The following is a 20846-nucleotide window of genomic DNA, read 5'->3' as shown; positions in this document are numbered from 1 at the left end:
CTTTTCCCTGCTATTGGGTTAAGAGTTTTAAAAACATTCCTATTTTACCATTTTTTTTTTTTAAAGGAGAAGAAAGAAAAAAAAAAGAACTTTGTTGTTGTCTACTCTTCATGTTTCTGGAATACCCTGCTCACTCCCACCTTCCTTCCCCCTCTCCCAACAAGGGATGGGAACTCTGTTTGCATATTTTATTATTATTTCACGTCATTGGAATGAGAGTCTCAGCAAACACACTTTCTCTTGTGGAATTCCCTAATAAAAACAGACAGCTTGTTTTGAACAAGCAGCCTCTGGAACAGGAGAAGCAGCAGAAGCTGGTGCAGGAGCTGACTGGGTTTTTCCTCTTGCCTCACAGATGTCTTTATCATCTGAATATACACTCCCAGCCCCCAGGGCCATGAGAGAACTTACAAAGCAAGTTTTCAAAAATATTTATTATTTATTTGGCTATGCTGGGTCTTAGTTGTGGCATGTGGGATCTAGTTCCCTGACCAGTGATCGAACCCGAGTCCCCTGCATTGGGAGCATGGAGTCTTAGCCACAGGACCATTAGGGAAGTCCGTATAAAGCAATTTTGGATTCTTTGAAATAGAGGGACTTAATTTGTCACATGGTTTCGACAATTTCTTGCTTCAAGTACCATTTCCTACAACAGGATAGCATCAATTTGGGCAGAGTCCTACATGGACCTGAAATTTAACTGAGAAAGGCACCCAGTCCTGACGACTCTTGTTAACCAGCAGTGTTCTCGTGGCTACCAGCTTGCAGAGAAACCCAAAGACATGCCAGATTTACCTCCTCCAGGAGGAAGTGGTTGAGAAATCCATCTTCTTTTCATTATGATGAGGGAATGAGAAACATGCCGTCCTGAAGAAGTACTAGGGGGACTTCTGTGTCTCCCCAGCACCATCCCGAGGGCAAGGTGAACACAGCAGTGATCGACGGCAGTGGTGGAGACCTGCTGTCAGCTTATCTGTCTACCAGCTCCTGTGAAAGCAAGCCAAAGAACAAGCCATAAGTCTACGAGCCATTCATGAACTCCTTTCTGTTTTGAAAATGTAGTTCATGCTTTCTAATTGTCATTATTATGACATGGATGAGGCTTCCCTCATAGCTCAGTCAGTAAAGAATCTGCCTGCAGTGCAGGAGACCGGGGTTCGATTCCTAGGTTGGGAAGATCCCCTGGAGAAGGAAATGGCAGCCCACTCCAGTATTCTTCCTGGAGAATCCCATAGACAGAGGAGTCTGGCAGGCTACAGTCCATGGGGTCGCAGGAGTTGGACACGACTTAGAGACTAAACCATCAACCATGACATGAATGCTCATTGAATACTGGCTCTTGATGATTACAATGACCTTGTCCTTGGGCATACTGGAAGCAGGACATGGCCTTCCTCCTTCCATCCTCATCTCTTCCCAATCCCAGAAATCACACAATCAATAACGGTCATCTGTTGCTAAGAACTTAAGCTGTGAACTTTCTTGGGAGATATTTGTACTTTAATTGTAAACCTAATAATGCCTTCGAGAAGCAGAGGAATGATGCTACCCAATGGATCACAGACACTCGTAGAAGCAAGGAGGCAATCTGACTGAGGAGACCTCCCTGGAGCTCTTCAATGCTCCCAACAGGTCCACCCTGATGGTACACATTTATATGAGAAAACACTGTAGCTGTCACTAATTCCTTTCCTGGTGAGACCTTGACCTGAGCTGTTATTTAACTGCAAAATACACTTGGTGGTAAACTGTATATATTTCCTCAGTTGCTGTGAATTCTGACTCAAGCCAATTCAGGCTAGCTTAATGAAACAAGAACCAGGAAAGCAAAAGCTTTCTGGCAGTTGCCTTGTGTACTGATGTAGAGCTTGGGCCTCCCTGGTGGCTCAGCTGGTAAAGAATCCGCTTGCAATGCGGGAGACCTGGGTTTGATCCCTGGCTTGGGAAGATCCCCTGGAGAAGGGAAAGGCTACCCACTCCAGCATTCTGGCCTGGAGAATTCCATGGACTGTGTAGTCCATGGGGTCGTAAAGAGATGCCCACGACTAAGTGACTTTCACTTTCACAGAGGGCAACTGATGCAATATGAACTCAGGGAATTCCCACATGGAGAGAAGCAGATGAGGGCTGCCCAGATGTAAAGGGAACATGAAAGGTAACCTTGAAAGGAATATAATATGAGCTCAATGCCTGAGTTCCATATAAAATGTGAAGACATATACAGAAACCTAATGTCTTTCCTTTTCCATAACTGGACTCAACTTGGTGTACCAGCCCCCATTTCCAGTTTGCAGTTGTATTCGTTCCCGAGGGCTGCCCTGGGAAAATGTCCACACACTGGGTGGTTTTAAACAACAGAAACTTACGTCCCATGGTTCTAGGGGCCGGAAGCCTGAAATGAGTGTCCACAGGGCCAGGCCTCTGTGAAGGCTCAAGGAGAGAATCTCTTTCACACTGGTAGCTTCTGGTGTTTCCAGAAATCCTCAGAGTTGCTTGGCTTGCAGATACATCACTCCCATCTCTGCCTCTGTCATCATGCGGCGTCTCTTATTGGGTCTCTGTCTCTGTTCTCCTGTATTTTTTTATTTTTTTTGCCCCACCGTATTCAGGCTTCCCAGGTGGCTCAGTGAATGGTAAAGAGTCCGCCTTCTAATGCAGGAGGCGAGTGTTCGATTCCTGGATCAGGAAGATCCCCTGGAGTAGGAAATGGCAACCCACTCCAGTGTTCTTGCCTGGAAAATTTCATGGACAGAGGAGCCTGGCGGGCTACAGTTCATGGAGCTGCAGAGAGTCAGATACAACTGAGTGACTGAGCATAGCAAGCAGGGATGGAACCTGCGTCCTCTGCAGTGGAAACCTGGAGTCCAAACCCCTGGACTACCAGAGAACTCCCCCTCTTCTCCTCTTCTTAAAGAGACATCAGTCATATTGGGTTAGGGCCGCCTCTAATGACCTCATCTCAGCTTGACTACCTCTGCAAAGACTCTCTTTCCAATAAGGGCACGTTTGTAGGTACCAGCCCTTCAACACACCTTTTAAGGAGACGTGATTCAATCCAGAACAGTCATGGAAAAGGAAATCTCACCCGTCCCAAGAAATGTAGTCCCTTCCAGTTTAAAAAACCTTCCCATATTTTGTCTGTTTCAGAGTTTCCCCCGTTCTGATCCCTTTTCTTCTCTCTGGAGGAGGCTGGGCGTGGGTCGGGCCAGGTGAGAAGCAGGTTGGAGCCCGCCTGGGTGAGGCATGCTGGCCCCAGTCTTCCACAGGTCCCTCTTGCCTGGACCTAGTGGACCTTGGTCTTTGTTGCAGATACTGCCATCCTGTCCCACCCTGGGCCCGCATTGTTAGGACTCCACAGGCTGTGTCCTCCTTCTCTCAACTGGGAGGCCTCCTGTCTGCAGGGCTGTTTTCAGCCTGGCTCTAAGCCTTGCAGACACAAAGATGAACAGACAGATTTGGGAAGGTTCCCCCCTCACCCCCCACCGCGCTTGGAACCTCTGGGGCACATGGGACTGAAGAGCTGACCTCTGTCAGTCTAGCACTGGCCTTCATTTATTTTCAGTTCACTGTTCCACTCACTGGCAGGGGGCTTCCAAAAGTTTCTGTGGACTGAACTGGATGGACACACTTTGAGATCCCCAAGGACAAGGCCTGATGGTCAGAGGGCAGAACCTCACCCAGCACCGCACATCCTCCCTTCATCCCAGCTCAGCCCAGGAAAGGCTGTCTCTGCTCAGTGCTTGGGGCTGGCCTTCAGGCCACCAGACACGCTTCTCATTCTACAGTTTCCTTCGGAACTGCCCCCAAATCAACAGTCTCATCCTTGACTTAGGCTTCAGAATATAAAGGAACGGCTTATACTACACCAGCCAAAAAAAAAAATAAAGCTAGCAGGATATCCAGATGAAACTTTATGCACACACACTCATATGCTTCAGTTCAGTCGCTCAGTTGTCTCCGACTCTTTGCGACCCCATGAATCGCAGCACACCAGGCCTCCCTGTCCATCACCAACTCCCGGAGTTCACTCAGACTCACGTCCATCAAGTCAGTGATGCCATCCAGCCATCTCATCCTCTGTCGTCCCCTTCTCCTCCTGCCCACAATCCCTCAAAGAATCAGAGTCTTTTCCAATGAGTCAACTCTTCACATGAGGTGGCCAAAGTACTGGAGTTTCAGCTTCAGCATCATTCCCTCCAAAGAAATCCCAGGACTGATCTCCTTCAGAATGGACTGGTTGGATCTCCTTGCAGTCCAAGGGACTCTCAAGAGTCTTCTCCAACACCACACTTCAAAAGCATCAATTCTTCGGCGCTCAGCCTTCTTCACAGTCCAACTCTCACATCCATACATGACCACAGGAAAACCATAGCCTTGACTAGACGGACCTTTGTTGGCAAAGTAATGTCTCTGCTTTTGAATATGCTATCTAGGTTGGTCATAACTTTCCTTCCAAGGAGTAAGCGTCTTTTAATTTCATGGCTGCAGTCACCATCTGCAGTGATTTTGGAGCCCCAAAAAATAAAGTCTGACACTGTTTCCGCTGTTTCCCCATCTATTTCCCATGAAGTGATGGGACCGGATGCCATGATCTTTGTTTTCTGAATGTTGAGCTTTAAGCCAACTTTTCCACTCTCCACTTTCACTTTCATCAAGAGGCTTTTGAGTTCCTCTTCACTTTCTGCCATAAGGGTGGTGTCATCTGCATATCTGAGGTGATTGATATTTCTCCTGGCAATCTTGATTCCAGCTTGTGTTTCTTCCAGCCTAGCGTTTCTCATGATGTACTCTGCATATAAGTTAAATAAACAGGGTGACAATATACAGCCTTGACATACTCCTTTTCCTATTTGGAACCAGTCTGTTGTTTCATGTCCAGTTCTAACTGTTGCTTCCTGACCTGCATACAGATTTCTCAAGAGGCAGAACAGGTGGTCTGGTATTCCCATCTCTTCCAGAATTTTCCACAGTTATTGTGATTCACACAGTCAAAGGCTTTAGTATAGTCAATAAAGCAGAAATAGATGTTTTTCTGGAACCCTCTTCCTTTTTCCATGATTCAGTGGACGTTGGCAATTTGATCTCTGGTTCCTCTGCCTTTTCTAAAACCAGCTTGAACATCAGGAAGTTCACGGTTCACGTATTGCTGAAGCCTGGCTTGGAGAATTTTGAGCATTACTTTACTAGCATGTGAGATGAGTGCAATTGTGCGGTAATTTGAGCATTCTTTGGCATTGCCTTTCTTTGGGATTAGAATGAAAGCTGACCTTTTCCAGTCCTGTGGCCACTGCTGAGTTTCCCAAATTTGCTGGTATATTGAGTGTAGCACTTTCACAGCATCATCTTTCAGGATTTGGAATAGCTCAACTGGAATTCCATCACCTCCACTAGCTTTGTTCGTAGTGATGCTTTCTAAGGCCCACTTGACTTCACATTCCAGGATGTCTGGTTCTAGGTCAGTGGTCACACCGTCGTGATTATCTGGGTCGTGCAGATCTTTTTTGTACAGTTCTTCTGTGTATTCTTGCCACCTCTTCTTAATATCTTCTGCTTCTGTTAGGTCCATACTATTTCTGTCCTTTATCGAGCCCATCTTTGCATGAAATGTTCCCTTGGTATCTTTAATTTTCTTGAAGAGATCTCTAGTCTTTCCCATTCTGTTGTTTTCCTCTATTTCTTTGCATTGATCGCTGAGGAAGGCTTTCTTATCTCTTCTTGCTATTCTTTGGAACTGTGCATTCAGATGCTTATATCTTTCCTTTTCTCCTTTGCTTTTCGCTTCTCTTCTTTGCTTGGGAGTCATCAAAAAGCTGCCCAGACACTGAAGTCTTAAACCAAAATCCCTGAGAAAGGGGATTCTGGAGAGAGGAGCCCAGCATTTGAATTCCTCTTCCCTTTGAGGTGTTTCCCCATCATCATTTTGACTGCCAAAACAGTCAGAGAAGTGTCTGTGATAATGGACCCCATAAGGGTCTGGCACCCAGATAAACTCTGAGGAATCAATTCAAAAAAGCCCTCATTGCAATTTAAAAATAGGCAAAAGATTGAAGTGTTACTATATAAAAGAAGATGTTCTAAAAGCTAATAAACATTTAGAAAAGATGCTACACCTCAGTCATCAGGGAAATAATAATAATAAAAAATAATATATAAGACCACAAAGAGACCCCACCACGTACCCTCCAAATGGCTAAAACAAAAAAGACGACAACATTGTGTTAGCAAGGATATGTATGAATCTCATAAATTGCCTGTGGGAGTGTAAATACATATAGTCACTTTGGAAAAACTTTTTGACAGTAACCACAAAAAGTGAATAGATGCCATGACCCAACAATTCTTCCCCAGTGTATACACTCAATGGAAGTGCACTTAAATGTGCACACCACTGGTATAAAAATGTTTCTGAAGTCATTATTTGAAAGAGCCCAAAGGAGAAACAACTCAAATGTCCCTCCACAGTAGAAAGGCTACATCAAGTATAGCATATTCATATTATGGAGTTACTATAATTATTACTATACAGCACAGTAAGGGAATCAATTCCTACCAGAATCTTACAAGCATACCGTTGTGAGAAAGACAGCAGAAATAAATTATTAGGTACTATGTGGTTCCATTGATGTAAAGTTCAAAAATGTGTGTGTGTGTATGGCTCAGTCATTCAGTCATGTCCGACTCTGTGTGACCCCATGAACGGTAGTCCACCAGATTTTCCAGGCAAGAATGCTAGACTGGGTTGCCATTTCCTCCTTGAAGGGATCTTCCTGCCCCAGGGATTGAACCTGTATCTCCTGCATTGGCTGGCTAGCGGTTACTTGTGGTGACTATGTCGGGGGTCAGGGTGGGGAGGGCAGCAGGGAGGGAAATATTATGGTTATGTTCTGTTTCTTAAAGAGGACTGTGGTTACACAGGTGTGTTTATTTGAGTAAACCCACAAAACTGTAACATATGTTCAGTGCATTTTGCTGTATTTATGCAACTGTAATAAAAATATCATTAAAACAAACATTTCTCAGATAGACTCCTGACACTGAAATGTAGAGCTATCACTCCTCGTACATTTCATCTTTGTGTTAAATGGGATATAAACTTTATTAAGATTGGAATTGCTTTTTAGGTCTAATAATTCGACTAGGTAATATTTGCCTTCAGGCAAGGTCTGCTCAAGTTGATCACTCAAATCACTTCACCTAGTTGAGCTCAGCTCCAGACTTTGCTTGTTTTAATTAGGTCAGTCAGTTCAGTCGCTCAGTCGTGTCTGACTCTGCGACCCCATGGACTACAACATGCCAGGCTTCCCTGTCCATCACCATCTCCCGGAGTTCATTCAAACTCATGTCCATCACATCGGTGATGCCATCCAGCTATCTCATCCTGTGTCATCCCCTTCTCCTCCTGACTTCAATCTTTCCTGGCATCAGGGTCTTTTCCAATGAGTTGGTTCTTTGCATCAGGTGCCCAAAGTATTGGACTTTCAGCTTCAGCATCAGTCCTTCCAATGAATATTCAGGACTGATTTCCTTTAGGATCTCCTTGCAGTCCAAGGGACTCTCAAGAGTCTTCTCCAACACCACAGTTCAAAAGCATCGATTCTTTGGTGCTCAGCTTTCTTTATGGTCTAACTCTCACATCCATACATGACCACTGGAAAAACCATAGCTTTAACTAGATGGACCTTTGTTGGTAAAGTAATGTCTCTGTTAATATGCTGTCTAGGTTTGTCATAGCTTTTGTCCCAAGGAGTAAGCGTCTTTTAATTTCATGGCTGCAATCACCATCTGCAGTGATTTTGGAGCCCAAGAAAATAAACTCTCTCACTGTTTCCATTGTTTCCCTATCTGTCATGAAGTGATGGGACCAGATGCCATGATCTTAGTTTTCTGAATGTCGAGTTTTTAAGCCAAGTTTTTCACTCTCCTCTTTCAGTTTCATCAAGAGACTTTTTAGTTCCTCTTCACTTTCTGCCATTAAAAGTAGTGTCACCTGCATATCTGAGATATTGATATTTCTCCCGGCAATCTTGATTCCAGCTTATGCTTCATCCAGCCTAGCATTTCTCATGATGTACTCTACATATAAGTTAAATAAGCAGGGTGACAATATGCAGCCTTGATGTACTCCTTTCCCAATTTGGGACCAGTCTGTTGTTCCATATCCAGTTCTAATTGTTGCTTCTTGACCTGCATACAGATTTCTCAGGAGGAAGGTAAGGTGGTCTGGTATTCCCATCTCTTTAAGAATTTTCCACAATTTCTAGGTTAGCTGAATATTTTTAATATAAGAACTTGTTACACTCCATGGAAATAACCTAAGTGTCCATCAACAGAGGAATGGATAGAGAAGTTGTGATATATATACACAATAGAATACTACTCAGCCATAAAAAACAAAGAATGAAATAATGCCATTTGCAGCAACATGAATGGACCTAGAGATTATCATACTAGGTGGAGTACGTCAGAGAGAGAGAGAGATAAATATACCAAATTCCTTAATCGTGAAATCTAAAAAAATGATACAGGGACGTCCCGAGGGGTCCAGTGGCTACAACCCTGAGCTCTCAATGCAGGGGGCCAGGATTTGGTCCCTGGTCAGGGCACTAGATTCCACTTGCCACAACTAAAGATCCCACGTGCAGCAACTAAGACCAGATGTAGCCAAATACAGAAATACAAAAAAAAATTTTTTTACTGACACAAATAAACTTATTTACAACCCAGAAACAGACTCATAGATAGAGAAAAGAAACTGATGGTTACGGAAGAGGAAGGAGAGGAGGGATAGAGTAGGTATAGGGATTAATAAATGCACATAAAATAGATAAACAACAAGGATTTATTGTCTAACACAGGGGATTATATTTTCTATCTTGTAATAAACGATAATGGGCTTCCCTGATGGCTCAGATAGTAAAGAACATGCCTGCGGTGTGGGAGACCTGGGTTTGATCCCTGGGTTGGGAAGATCCCCTGGAGGAGGACATGGCAACCCACTCCAGTATTCTTGCCTGGAGAATCCCATGGGCAGAGGAGCCCAGCAGGCTACAGTCTGTGGGGTCACAAAGAGTCAGACACGATGGAGAGACTGACAATAAACTATAATGGAAAAGAATAGAGAAACTACAGGTACATACATGTATAAATGTGTAGCTGAATCATGGTACTGGACACCGGAAACTAACACAGCATCGCGAATCAACGATACTTCAGTATAAATAAATACACAAAATTAAAAAAAAAAAAGAACTTGTCACAATCGAGTGACTGAAGGCTTCCAGACACAAACCTGTCGGCACACCACCCTGACTCCCTGGCAAGGAGACGTGGCAGAGCTGGGTGGCGCTGCGGTGGGGCCGCAGTCCCGGGGCGGAGGGGTGTAGAAGGGCACCGGCACCCACAGCCGTGCTTGTTGTGGAGCACGGGTTCTCGGGTGTCCAGGCTCAGGAGTTGGGGTGCACGGGCTTAGTTGCTCTGTGGCCTGGGCGGGGGGATCTTCCCAGACTAGAGATCGAATTGTGTCCCCTGCGCTGTACTATCCACTGTGATATGGGGGAGACCAGGAGGTGATTTTCAAAGTAAAAAGAAGTGGCCCACCCCAGCTTTTGAGAGGTGCCCTGCACAGGGCTTGGAGCCGGGGCCCCCGACCTTCTCTGTGGAGTGTGAAGTGTTCACAGTCTTCCAGTACCTAAATGCTCATCTGTCTCCCGCACATGTGTTTTGATTCTTTCTCCAGCAGCCCAGTTTTAGTCCCTTTGGAAAAAGCTTCCTCAAGTATATGAAATTAGCTCTTTACCACAAAGGAAGAAAGCATCAGAAAAGACCACTCAGGATTTCCATTTCACAGAAAGCTTTCTGAAAGGCCTGAAATCAGAGGCAGGAAGCAGGCGTGATACTGGGCACCAGGAGCACCGTGAGCCCAGGTGCTGCCCACCCAGCATCTCGGGGCCCAGAGAGGCTGAAAGCTGTGCTGTTTCTTCCTCTGAGACACAACAGCTTGTCTCTTGAAGCCGCCATGAGTTCAGGTTTCTGCTGACCTTCTGGGGAAAACGCTACAGGAGACCTGCCCCTCTGTCTGGCTGTCACATGTGTGGTTTCAGTTCAGTTCAGTCACTCAGTCGTGTCCGACTCTTTGCAAACCCATGAACCGCAGCATGCCAGGCTTCCCTGTCCGTCACCAACTCCCGGAGTTCACCCAAACCCATGTCTGTGGAGTTGGGGATGCCATCCAACCCTCTCATCCTCTGTCGTCCCCTTCTCCTCCTGCCCTCAATCTTTCCCAGCATCAGAGTCTTCAAATGAGTCAGCTCTTTGCATCAGGTGGCCAAAGCTGAAGCATCAGCTTCAACATCAGTCCTTCCAATGAACACCCAGGACTGATCTCCTTTAGGATGTGCAGTTTAGCACACCTCAAACTCTCCCCGCAAGGTCTTGGGGTGCGACTTGATGCAAACAAAGAAGCCAATACAATTCTTCCGGTTGTCTTCATTTAGTCCTCAGGACGGATGAGAGCAGGGCGGTTCTCTGGTGGCTCAGTGGTAAAGGATCCGCCTGCCAATGCAGGAGACACGGGTTTAATCCCTGATCCGGGAAGATCCCACAGGCGGTGGGGCCACTAAGCTGTGTGCAGCACAACTTAGTGAGCCTGTGTTCTAGAGCCCGTGAGCCGCAACCACTGAGCCCACTGAAGCCTGTGTGCCCTGGAGCCCGCGCTTCCTAACAAGGGAAGTCACCACAATTGAGAAGCCCACACGCGGCAACTGGAGAGAAGGCCCACACAGCAACAAAGGCCCAGGACAACCAAAAGTAAAAGAAAGTAATAAATAAAATTATATATTAAAAAACAAAAAACAGATGAGACCAGTCCTACTGGGCTTCATCTGCTCTCATGTCTCGAGGGTGGGCTGCAGGCTGCTTGCTTAATAAATCCTGCCTGTTTGAAAAACACAATAAAGACAGGTGAGCATCTCAGTGATGGGGAATGATCTTTCCAAACTTGATCTTTCCAAACTGAGGAGGAGGAATGGCAGAGAAGGCCCTTCTCAGATCTAAGGTCAGGGGAAAGGGCCTTACGACACCCGTGGTCTCTTCACACGAGACAAGGGAAGCATCCTTCAGTGGCTTCTCCAGGGGCAGGAGTGGAGGGAGAAAGTTTGCATCATTTTTATGGTGACTCACCTATAAACCTTAATTAAAAATCTGTTCATAATGCAATACTGTCAACCAACTCCACTTGAATAAGATACATTTTTTGAAATCTCTTCAAATTGTGTGAAATGGCCAATAGTTGAAGAAAGCAACCTCATGACAGAGTCCTCTCCTGAATATAAAATAGATCACAAAGATAAATGCAAATACCCTTTTTCCTCTTAAATCCAAGATGTAGGCAGAAGCTCATAAATCCAGGTACCCTCTTAGTTGAAGGGCTTCGCTAGTGGCTCAGATGGTAAAGAACCCACCTGTAATGCAGGTGACACAGGTCTGATCCCTGGGCTTGGAAGATCCTCTGGAGAAGGAAAGGGCTACCCACTGCAGTATTCCTGCCTGGAAAATCCCATGGATGGAGGAGCCTGGTGGGCTACAGTCCATGGGGTTGCAAAGAGTCAGACATGACTGAGCGACTAACTCTTAATTTAAACATTTAAATCATACCTACGGAGTGAGGAGAATTTCTGAACTCCAGTGACCCACTGCAGTACTCTTGCCTCTAGGAGTGCATGGACAGAGGAGCCTGGCGGGCTGCAGGCCACGGGGCTGAAGAGTCGGACACGACCGAGCGACTTTCACTTCACTTCAGTGACCCTTCCAGGAATTTTATCATGAAAAGCCTTCCAATATAATTAGGGGGAGATTAGTTTGAAATAGTCTTTTTAAAGGAAGGTTCTTCATCTATCATTCTATAAAGATTTATTGCCATTCTCTGAAAGATAACAAAAATAGAAAACAAATCAGCATACAGTTATTATCTGTTATATAGGAGGTGTTATTAATATAAAATGAGCATAAGCACCTCTGTCACTAAAGATTCAAAAACCTTAAAGAACCCACCTGTCTTCCCTTCTTCCCAGGGAACATTATAGAGGATGGGACAGCACATACAATGATACAACTGTGGGTTTTGTTTGTTTACTCACATGGACAGGAGTAATATATGACTGTATAGGGTTTGTCTTTCAAAAATTTAAGTTTCAAATGTAAGCAATTCAGTTTAGTCGCTCAGTTGTGTCCGACTCTTTGCGACCCCATGAATCGCAGCACGCCAGGCCTCCCTGTCCATCACCAACTCCCGGAGTTCACTCAGACTCATGTCCATCGAGTCAGTGATACCATCCAGCCATCTCACCCTCTGTCGTCCCCTTCTCCTCCTGCCCCCAATCCCTCCCAGCATCAGAGTCTTTTACAATGAGTCAACTCTTCGCATGAGGTGGCCAAAGTACTGGAGTTTCAGTTTTAGCATCATTCCTTCCAAAGAAATCCCAGGGCTGATCTCCTTCAGAATGGACTGGTTGGATCTCCTTGCAGTCCAAGGGACTCTCAAGGGTCTTCTCCAAAACCACAGTTCAAAAGCATCAATTCTTTGGTGCTCAGCTTTCTTCACAGTCCAACTCTCACATCTATACATGACCACTGGAAAAACCATAGCTTAGATATAGCTCAAAACAAAAAAAAAATACCCTTGTCTTTTTTTGTTTTTTGGTCATTATGTTTTTAACAATTTTTCTACATTATCCTTTCAGGAGAAGGAACTTTAAATTGAAAAGGTATCAATGAACTATTTGGGTTCAAATGTACTGATTTTAGTAGAGGGAAAACCATATGAGGTCAGACTGTTCATGTCCACGTGCTCAACATACAGCCTTGTCCTGGAATATACTGGATGCTCCTTAAGCATTACATAAGTGGATCAATGACTTAAAGATGATGAATTCAATCACTATATAACAGAAGAAAAAAGAATATTATTCAGTAGAAGAAGGAAGACAAGAGAAAACAATTAAAATTAGAGTCTGAACGCTTACTTGACCTGTTTCTGCTGTGCTAATCTTTTTCTTTGTCTCTGCCTTTAATCTCCTGGTGACCAGTATTTGCATCACACGTGGGAGGGTGCATGGACGGGAAAGGGTAAAAGTACTAGCCGCCACTGCAGACACCTATTTTGTTGTTGTTGTTCAGTCACTCAGTCATGTCTGACTCTTTGTGACCCCACGGACTGCAGCACACCAGGCCTTCTGGTCCATCACCAACTACCAGAGCTTGCTCAAACCCATGTCCATTCAGTCAGTGATGCCATCCAGCCATCTCATTCTCTGGCGTCCCCTTCTCCTCCTGCCTGCAATCTTTCCCAGCATCAGAGTGTTTTCCAGTGAGTCATTTCTTTACATCAGGTGGCCAAAGTATTGGAGTTTCAGCTTCAGGTACCTACTTAGTTTGTTGATATTAGTAAAAAAGAAGAAAGAAAATGTGCTTAAAGATCATGAAGACCAGCTTCTCATTTTGCAGATGAGGAAAGCAAGAAATCAAATGACTTGACTAAGGTCATAGGCATAGCCAGCTAAATGTAAGGAGTATCATTTTATTATTTATTGCTTTGGGGGGAGGGGCTATATGATGCTAAATAAACTTATCATAGACCTGCCTGATATCAGCTCCCCACCCCCAAATATTGGATGGAGTTTCTTTGGTTTGACCAATCCACTGATTGCTTTTACGTTGATTTTGATAAGAATGCTAGGAAAATAATGTTCTTAAAACTTTACTTTGCACAAAAATGACTGGGGCAATGCCTGTTAGAAATGGATTTCTAAAACTCTCAGAGTTAGAGAACGAACTTAATGGTTGCCAGGGGGAAGGGATAGATAGGGAGTTTGGGAAGGTCATGTACGCACTGCTATATTTAAAATGGATAACCAACAAAGACCTATTGTATAGCACATGGAACTCGGCTCAATGTTATGTGCCACCTGGATGGGAGCAGGGGTTTGGGGGAGAATGGATACATGTATATGTATGGCTGAGTCCCTTCGCTGTTCACTTGAAACTATAATATTGTTAATTAGCTATACCCCAATGGAAAATGTTTTTGGTGTTTAAAAAAAATTAAAATAAAAAAAAGAAAAGAAATGCATCTTTCTGATCCTGAACTCCTGAGAGTCTAATTCTGTGGATCTGGAGTGAGGCTAAAGAATCTGAATTTTAACAAACACATCCATGTGACTTGGATGCAAAAAATTACTTTGAGAAGCACCGTTCTCAAGAGCCTGAGGTCAGTCAAGACCCGCCTCTCAGCAACAGCCATGGAAAGCCCCCCTCTGACGGATTTACAGAGCTGCTGAAATGAAGTTTGACATGTGGGAGAAACATGTATAAATCGTGCTTTGAAGAACACTGCTATGTCATCACTATTAGAGATATATATTCAGTTATATACAACTGTATGTTGGTGACAAGGTCTATATTCAAAGTCATTTCATTTTCTTAACTAACTGACACTTTGTGAATATCAAGTTCACTCCTCAAGACCAAGCTAAATGCCATGCTCTTAACATAGAAAGACCAAGAGGCACCGAAAGCTGTCAGGAGCTCCATGAGGAAAGAGGCCAGGCTGGTCCAGCGGCGCTCACAATTGTACCCCTTGCACCTCTCACATGCTCTGCACATAATAGGTATGTGATAAATATATATTTATAAATCAATCCAACAGAAGGGGAATATGAAATAGTATGAATATTTGCATAATTCTTCTGTATAAGTGACTACTTGTGATAATACAATTGGTTGGTCTCTTACTGGAAAAATAATTCATCAAGAGGAAGGGGATATAATATATACATACGGCTGATTCACACTGTTGAACAGCAGAAACAAGCACAGCATTGTAAAGCAATTATGGGGCTTCCCAGGTGGTGGTAGTGGTAAAAAACCCACCCGCCAACACAGGAGACACAAACTTGGGTTCCATCCCTGGGCTGGGAAGATCCCTGAAGGAGGGCATGGCGACCACTCCCTTATTCTTGCCTGGAGAATCCCATGGACAGAGGTGCCTGCTGGGCTATGGTCCATAGGGTCGCAAGGAGTCAGACATGACTAAAGTGACTTAGCACACACACAAGTAAAGCAATTATACTCCAATTTAAAAATAAATTTTTAAAAAACTATTCACATGTTTAAAAAAAATAAAGAAAAATAATTCATATGTTTAAGAAGGCGTCAACTACAAGTCTGGGAGGAAATGGATGGCAAGAAACCCAAAGCTTGAGGAGAAAATCAGACCTTTCTTCCATGGATCAGTCTCTGTTTCTGATTCCCTAAAGTTTCCATTACTCCAAACCACAAGTTTTTGCAAGGCTCAGTGTATTTTAATTAAACCCCAGCGATGAACACAGACTTTCCAAACTCCGTCCTGGTTTGCACCGTCCAGCTTCAAAGCCGGGTTGAAAGAAAACAGTGAGGGGGCCTGATGCTCAACAAGGCCTTGGAAGCGTGCGTTGCCCTTGCCCAGAACAGAGCCACCGAAGAGTGGCATGGACAATTACCCTGAGTGCACAGAATGGCACTTAATGATCATTTCCTTGCCTTCTGGGATTGGCGTTTGGTTCTTTATTCGCCTGGTCTGTGTTCACAGAGTAAAACTCTTGTCTGTGTGACTCAGGCCATGAAAATGCTTGACTTGGCAACCCACGTGGGTATTCCCACATGGGCCTCAGCCCAGCGCCCGGGGAAGGGAGAAGGCCGGCCCTTGCATCCTTCCCCAGTGCCATCTGTGATGTCCCCGTGGCCCCTGCCAGCAGCCACAGTGGAGGGAGGCTGCTAGGGGAGGCTGTGTCCCGAGTTAAACTCTGCTCAGAGAGGCGGGTTCACAAAACCACACGGGACCCATGGGGAGACTGCTTTCTTTCTCCCTTCTTCCTTTTCCTTTCTTCTTTTCTTGATCTTTCCCTTCCTCTCTCCCCTCCTGTGCCCTCCTTCTTTCTCTGCAGGTCTCTCTTTTTATTTTTTAATTTTTATTTGAAAGAAAAAAATGTTTTTTGGCCTCACCTCACAGTATGCAGCATCTTAGTTCCCCAACCTAGGACTGAACCCGGAGCCCTAAGCCATGGAAGAACAGAGTCCTAACTACTGGATCGTCAGGGAAATCCCTCTCTGTGGGTCTCTTGTGAAAAGAAAAGGCTCAAAAATCTCAAAGAAATATTCATGAAGCAGACATTTCTGTGGCCAGCACTGGCCTCTCCCAGGTCCGTCTCTCTTTCCAACTCAGACCTTTGCTTTCCACATCAGAGACACAGGTAGCTCCTATGCAAAAGTAAAAAGAAACCAAGAGGAAAATCCAACAATGAACCATTAGAGGAGAACCACAGCTACACTTTAATCTGAGCAACGTGGTCTGAAGGTTACCTGCATGGTCTCTGCAGATTAAGTGGGTGTCACCCACAGTGCCAGTTAGTATCCTTGGCAACCAACTATCACTCAAAGAGGCTGGAGAGATAATCCTGGTTCAGGACCCTGAACAACCTCATACTTGAAACACATACTATGCAATGACTTGTGGACTCTGAACACAACTATGACACACACTGAGTCTGCCAAGTTCACCTTGTAGATGAGGGGAAAAAATACATAGTTTAAACCTTAAACAATTCAATTTGCAGAGCAATTGGACCCACAAGGGGATCAGGAAACCAATCTGCAGCCAGCACATATTCATGGCACAGAGAAGAGTGAGTTTCAGCTAAAGGGTCTCCAAGGCTGTTCATCTCAGTAATGGCATGGCCCCTGAATACGTATCTGGAAACTGGATCGCAGCCATGGGGCGATAAAGTTCAGGAAGTGAGTTGGTATCTTCACTTTAGTGCACTGGTTTGAAATTCTCAGGTCAGCATGAGCTGGTGAGTTTTACAGGGGAATTCGAGATCTGGAAACAGCTCCAGGCTTGCTGCCTTTTCAGAGTTCAAAGCCATTCTTTTCCTGAGTGTTTACTGCCAGCATCCCAGCTCTGCCATCTGTGAACAGGTGCTCTATTTATAGGTGACTTCTGGTGGGCGAATGCCAAGTGCTCAACCCAGAAATATTGTTATCTGAATGATTTACACGCATGTCCTGAACCCCACTGGGCACTAAACAGAGGGATGCTTTCCTAATAAATCTTGCATTTGTCAACATTCATTTCAGGTAATCTGAGTCGACAGTCAAGAGTCCACTTCTCAATAAGCAGCCAACTTTTCTTCTATTAAATTTTTAGGAGACTATATTACCAAGTTCTGGGAAATACCATTGGCAAGAAGCTGAGCTGGAGTACGTTTAGGAACTCAATCGTGTTAAGCTGTCTGCCCCAAACACATCTGGGCCACAAGCATACCCGCGATCAGTAAGTCAGATGGCCTTGCTGCTTCCAAGGCCTCCACGGTGGTCTCTGCCCAACCACCACCCCTGGAAGGCCAGAGAAGCACGGCAGCGACAGAGGCAAGCTCAGAGGCTGTGCTCAGCGGAGGACGTGAAATGAGGAAGAAGCCTGCAAGAAGCCTCCAAGAGCTCTTGGAGCCTGTAATCCATTCGAGGAGGAAAGATGGCGCCCGTGAATGCGGAAGTTAACACTGCTGAGCCGCTGGGGCCCCTGAACCAGAGGATGGGACGGAGCTTCAGGGAGGGAGAGACGAACAGGTGGGAGTGAACGGGGAGCGTGGTGAGGATGTGAGCTGGAGGCCCCGGACCTGCAGAGGAGGAGGAAGCGCGTTCCAAGGGAGGCGGTGAGAGGAACGACGGCTTGAAGCAGACGTCGTGTTGGGACGGGGAGGACCCTGAGGTTCAAGCTGGCAGTGGCCTGGCCTCTCCTGGGCAACCCAGGGTACCAGTGCTCTCAGAGGGAGGGGAGGAGAAGGAACCAGTGTTTCACAAAGGCTGATACAGAGGCTGAGCCGGATGGGAAGACGATGTGAAAGCCTGACGTGGACTGAGCGTCAGGACACTGCAGGCATTGCCCAGGTCCGCAGTTTTGAACAGGGGGAATGTAGCCCAGGTACACTGAGGTGATGCCCTGGGATATGGGGAGAAAACAGCAGAGTTTGTATTTGTACTTGCTTTTTAAATTCTCATCTTTTTTTTTTGAGTATATTTTATATAAACATACCAGTGTAATAGAAAAAATATATACTATAGACTGACTTGTGCATCACCTCCAAATTTGTATGTTGAGGTCCTAAGCTCCAATGTGACTTGTAGTTGGAGATGGGTCCTTAAGGAGGTAATAAAGATTAAATAGGGTCATAAGTGTTCACCCTGATTTTGATAGAAGAAAGAAGAAAAGAAGAATAGACACCAGGCCTCTCTTTCTCTCTCTTTCCTCTCTCTCTGTCTTCCTTGTTTCTCTCTGTCTCTCTCTGCAAACACAAAGAGGCCATGTGAGGACACAGGGAAGTGGCCGTCTACAAGACAGAAGAGTCTCATCAGAAACCAACCCCTGATGGAACCTTCATCTTGGACTTCTGGCCTCCAGAACTGTGAGAAGATAAAATTCTACTGTTTAAGCCACCCAGTCCAGCACATTATATGGAAACCATCAAAAACTGGAAGAGGGAATTGTACAAACATATCTTGTTAATGCACAGGATCAAAAGAGTCTGGGCAGCCAGGCTCTGGGTGCTGGGGCCCAACCAAGAAGGCAGTGAGTGCTAAGAACTACTTCAGAGAAAAGGTAGGACCTCCGGGAGCCACTGGATATAGAAAACCAGAGGAAGAGAGGAAAGAACGTGGTCTCTGGGTTTTCCAGTCTGGGAGGTTTTCCAGTCTCTATCCCATGGGAGATAAGGGTTATTCTACAGGAGGTTCAGAGATGCTCAGGGACCACAGGAATGACGGATATCCTCCTAACAGGAAAGAGAAATGACCAGAGAGGGGAAAGGAAAGTGGGGATCCCAGGGCCACAGAGGTCAAGAGGAAAGAGACTTCGGAGGAGGGCAGGGTGGGTAGAATTACCAGGGAGGTCAAGTGGAACGACCCCCAGAAATGCCTTGTGGAATTCCACGAGGAGGTCCTTGAAGACTTTTAAAAAAGTGACTTCAGAAGAGGGGAGAGGATGCAAGCTAGACTGTAGGGGGTTATGAAGGGACAGATGGAGAGGAAATGAAGGCATCAGGTTTTCTTTAGCTTTTAACTATTAAAATGTGTCAAAGTCAGAACCACAGGGGGTGGAAGGTAAGCTTTTCCCTTCATCTCCAACCCCAGAGGAATTCCCTGTTACTAGTTAAATGGTGTTAAGTGTTAACTGGATCTGGAGCTGGTGGGCCATGGGCTGGGGGGGCAGGGCGGATGGCAAGTCAACAGTAAAGTGGTCAACCTTGTCCCAGAACCTTCCAGACAGCTCTCCCTTTGTGTGTGAGTTTGTGTAGGGGGACAGAACACAAGACAAAGCCAGACGGGATATACCATTCTCAAACTCATATGCTGATTAGAAGTCGAGAAATCTCCTGCAAATTTCGTACCTTATTTGATAGTTGAATGTCAGAAGATCGGACATCAGTGGCGGGAGGAGGTTGGAGTTCATTGAGGTATCTCAGCCGCCAGCAACAACTGGACACCCAGGAGATGCCGTCACAGTGGTCTGGCTTTGCCTGGGTTGTAACACTGTTTACAACCACTTCACAAGTGTGCAGGCGAATTCAGAGTTATGTGTGAGAACTAATGGATGCTTGCAAAAATCTTTGGGATCCACAGATGAAAGGGGCTGTTTGAGTGCAGAGCATTATCACTAACGATGGTGCACACGTGACGAGTCAGATCATCCCAGAGAGTAAGCCGTGTCCTGGGGACAAACTCACTAACTCTAGAAGCTGCTTTCAACATTTTAGGTGAAAGGCAGTAATTATTGTTAACTCTTCAGCAGGCTGTCTTTCCAACTCTAGAATTATCTTACTAGCTCACGTCCTGGGATGTGTGTGGACCTCATACAGAATTTCAACATCTGTTTTTATAGAATCAATAACCTGTTTTATAGAATCAACCTCTCAGGGCTGGAGGGGTCCAGCAGCTTTTGCTCATTAAAATGCCCCCTGTGATATCTACAAAGATAGTGGCCTGATCATGCTCAATTTCTCCAGCCTGACTTGTTAGCCCCTATTCTCTCTTCTTTTGGCTAGAAATAGTTTTCAAAGTCTTTTCTATTAATACCAGCTTTTGCATCTTTGCAAGTCAAAGCTCATTTAAGGCTTCTGCTGTCCTAAATCTCTTCTCATGTTCACCCTTGGTTATTCATCCTTCTCTTTCTATGTTTTTATACATCTTTCAGAAATCTGATCTCGCTGGAGAGTCCCCGAATTTTCAGCAATAATGACTTAAAATTCTCTCCCTCCAGCAGGAGAGAGAGAAAAGTAAAACTGTTAAATGGACATGAAGTGGTGAGTGTAGGTATGGAGGTGTGTGTGCAGGGATCACGGGATCATGGAGAGGCCTGCTGCCCACTATGGGGGTGGGGGTGGGGGTCCCGAAAAGGCTGCTCAGAGGGGCTGATCCCTGAGTGCGTCTCACAATGCAGTCAGGGGAAGAGGAGGCTTAATGTCAGACAGAGAACAGGCAAGAGCAAAGACATGGACCCAGCAGGTCTAGGAGTGAGGAAGGAGCATCGCGAGATGAGGATGGGGGTGGATGTCAGGCCACAGAACCTTGGAAGCCAGGCAGGGGGGCTGGGTTTAATCAGATAGAGGGCTGCTCAGAGCAGTGACAGGGTTGGACATGCATTTAATTTTAGGTGGAAAGTGGCAAAATTAGATAGGGCATGGAGACTGAGCAGAAGGTTAACATAATCAGCCAAACAGGAGCAAAAAATGGAGAGCAAATGAGTCAGAAAAAGACCGCTTCTG

General features: G+C 45.3%; 1 long non-coding RNA gene across 3 annotated transcripts in view; it reads right to left on the bottom strand.

The window, feature by feature from the left end:
• Positions 1-20846, bottom strand: part of LOC113898607 — a 90481-nt gene that overhangs the window by 3114 nt on the left and 66521 nt on the right. For all 3 annotated transcript variants that reach the window (XR_003512685.1, XR_003512684.1, XR_003512686.1), the window contains one exon: positions 796-987. This is a non-coding gene — a long non-coding RNA (uncharacterized LOC113898607). The remainder of the gene's footprint in view (positions 1-795; positions 988-20846) is intronic.

This window comes from Bos indicus x Bos taurus, chromosome 9, assembly GCF_003369695.1.
Source record: "Bos indicus x Bos taurus breed Angus x Brahman F1 hybrid chromosome 9, Bos_hybrid_MaternalHap_v2.0, whole genome shotgun sequence".
Lineage (NCBI taxonomy): Eukaryota > Metazoa > Chordata > Mammalia > Artiodactyla > Bovidae > Bos > Bos indicus x Bos taurus.
This window is presented reverse-complemented; position numbering and strand designations above follow the sequence as displayed.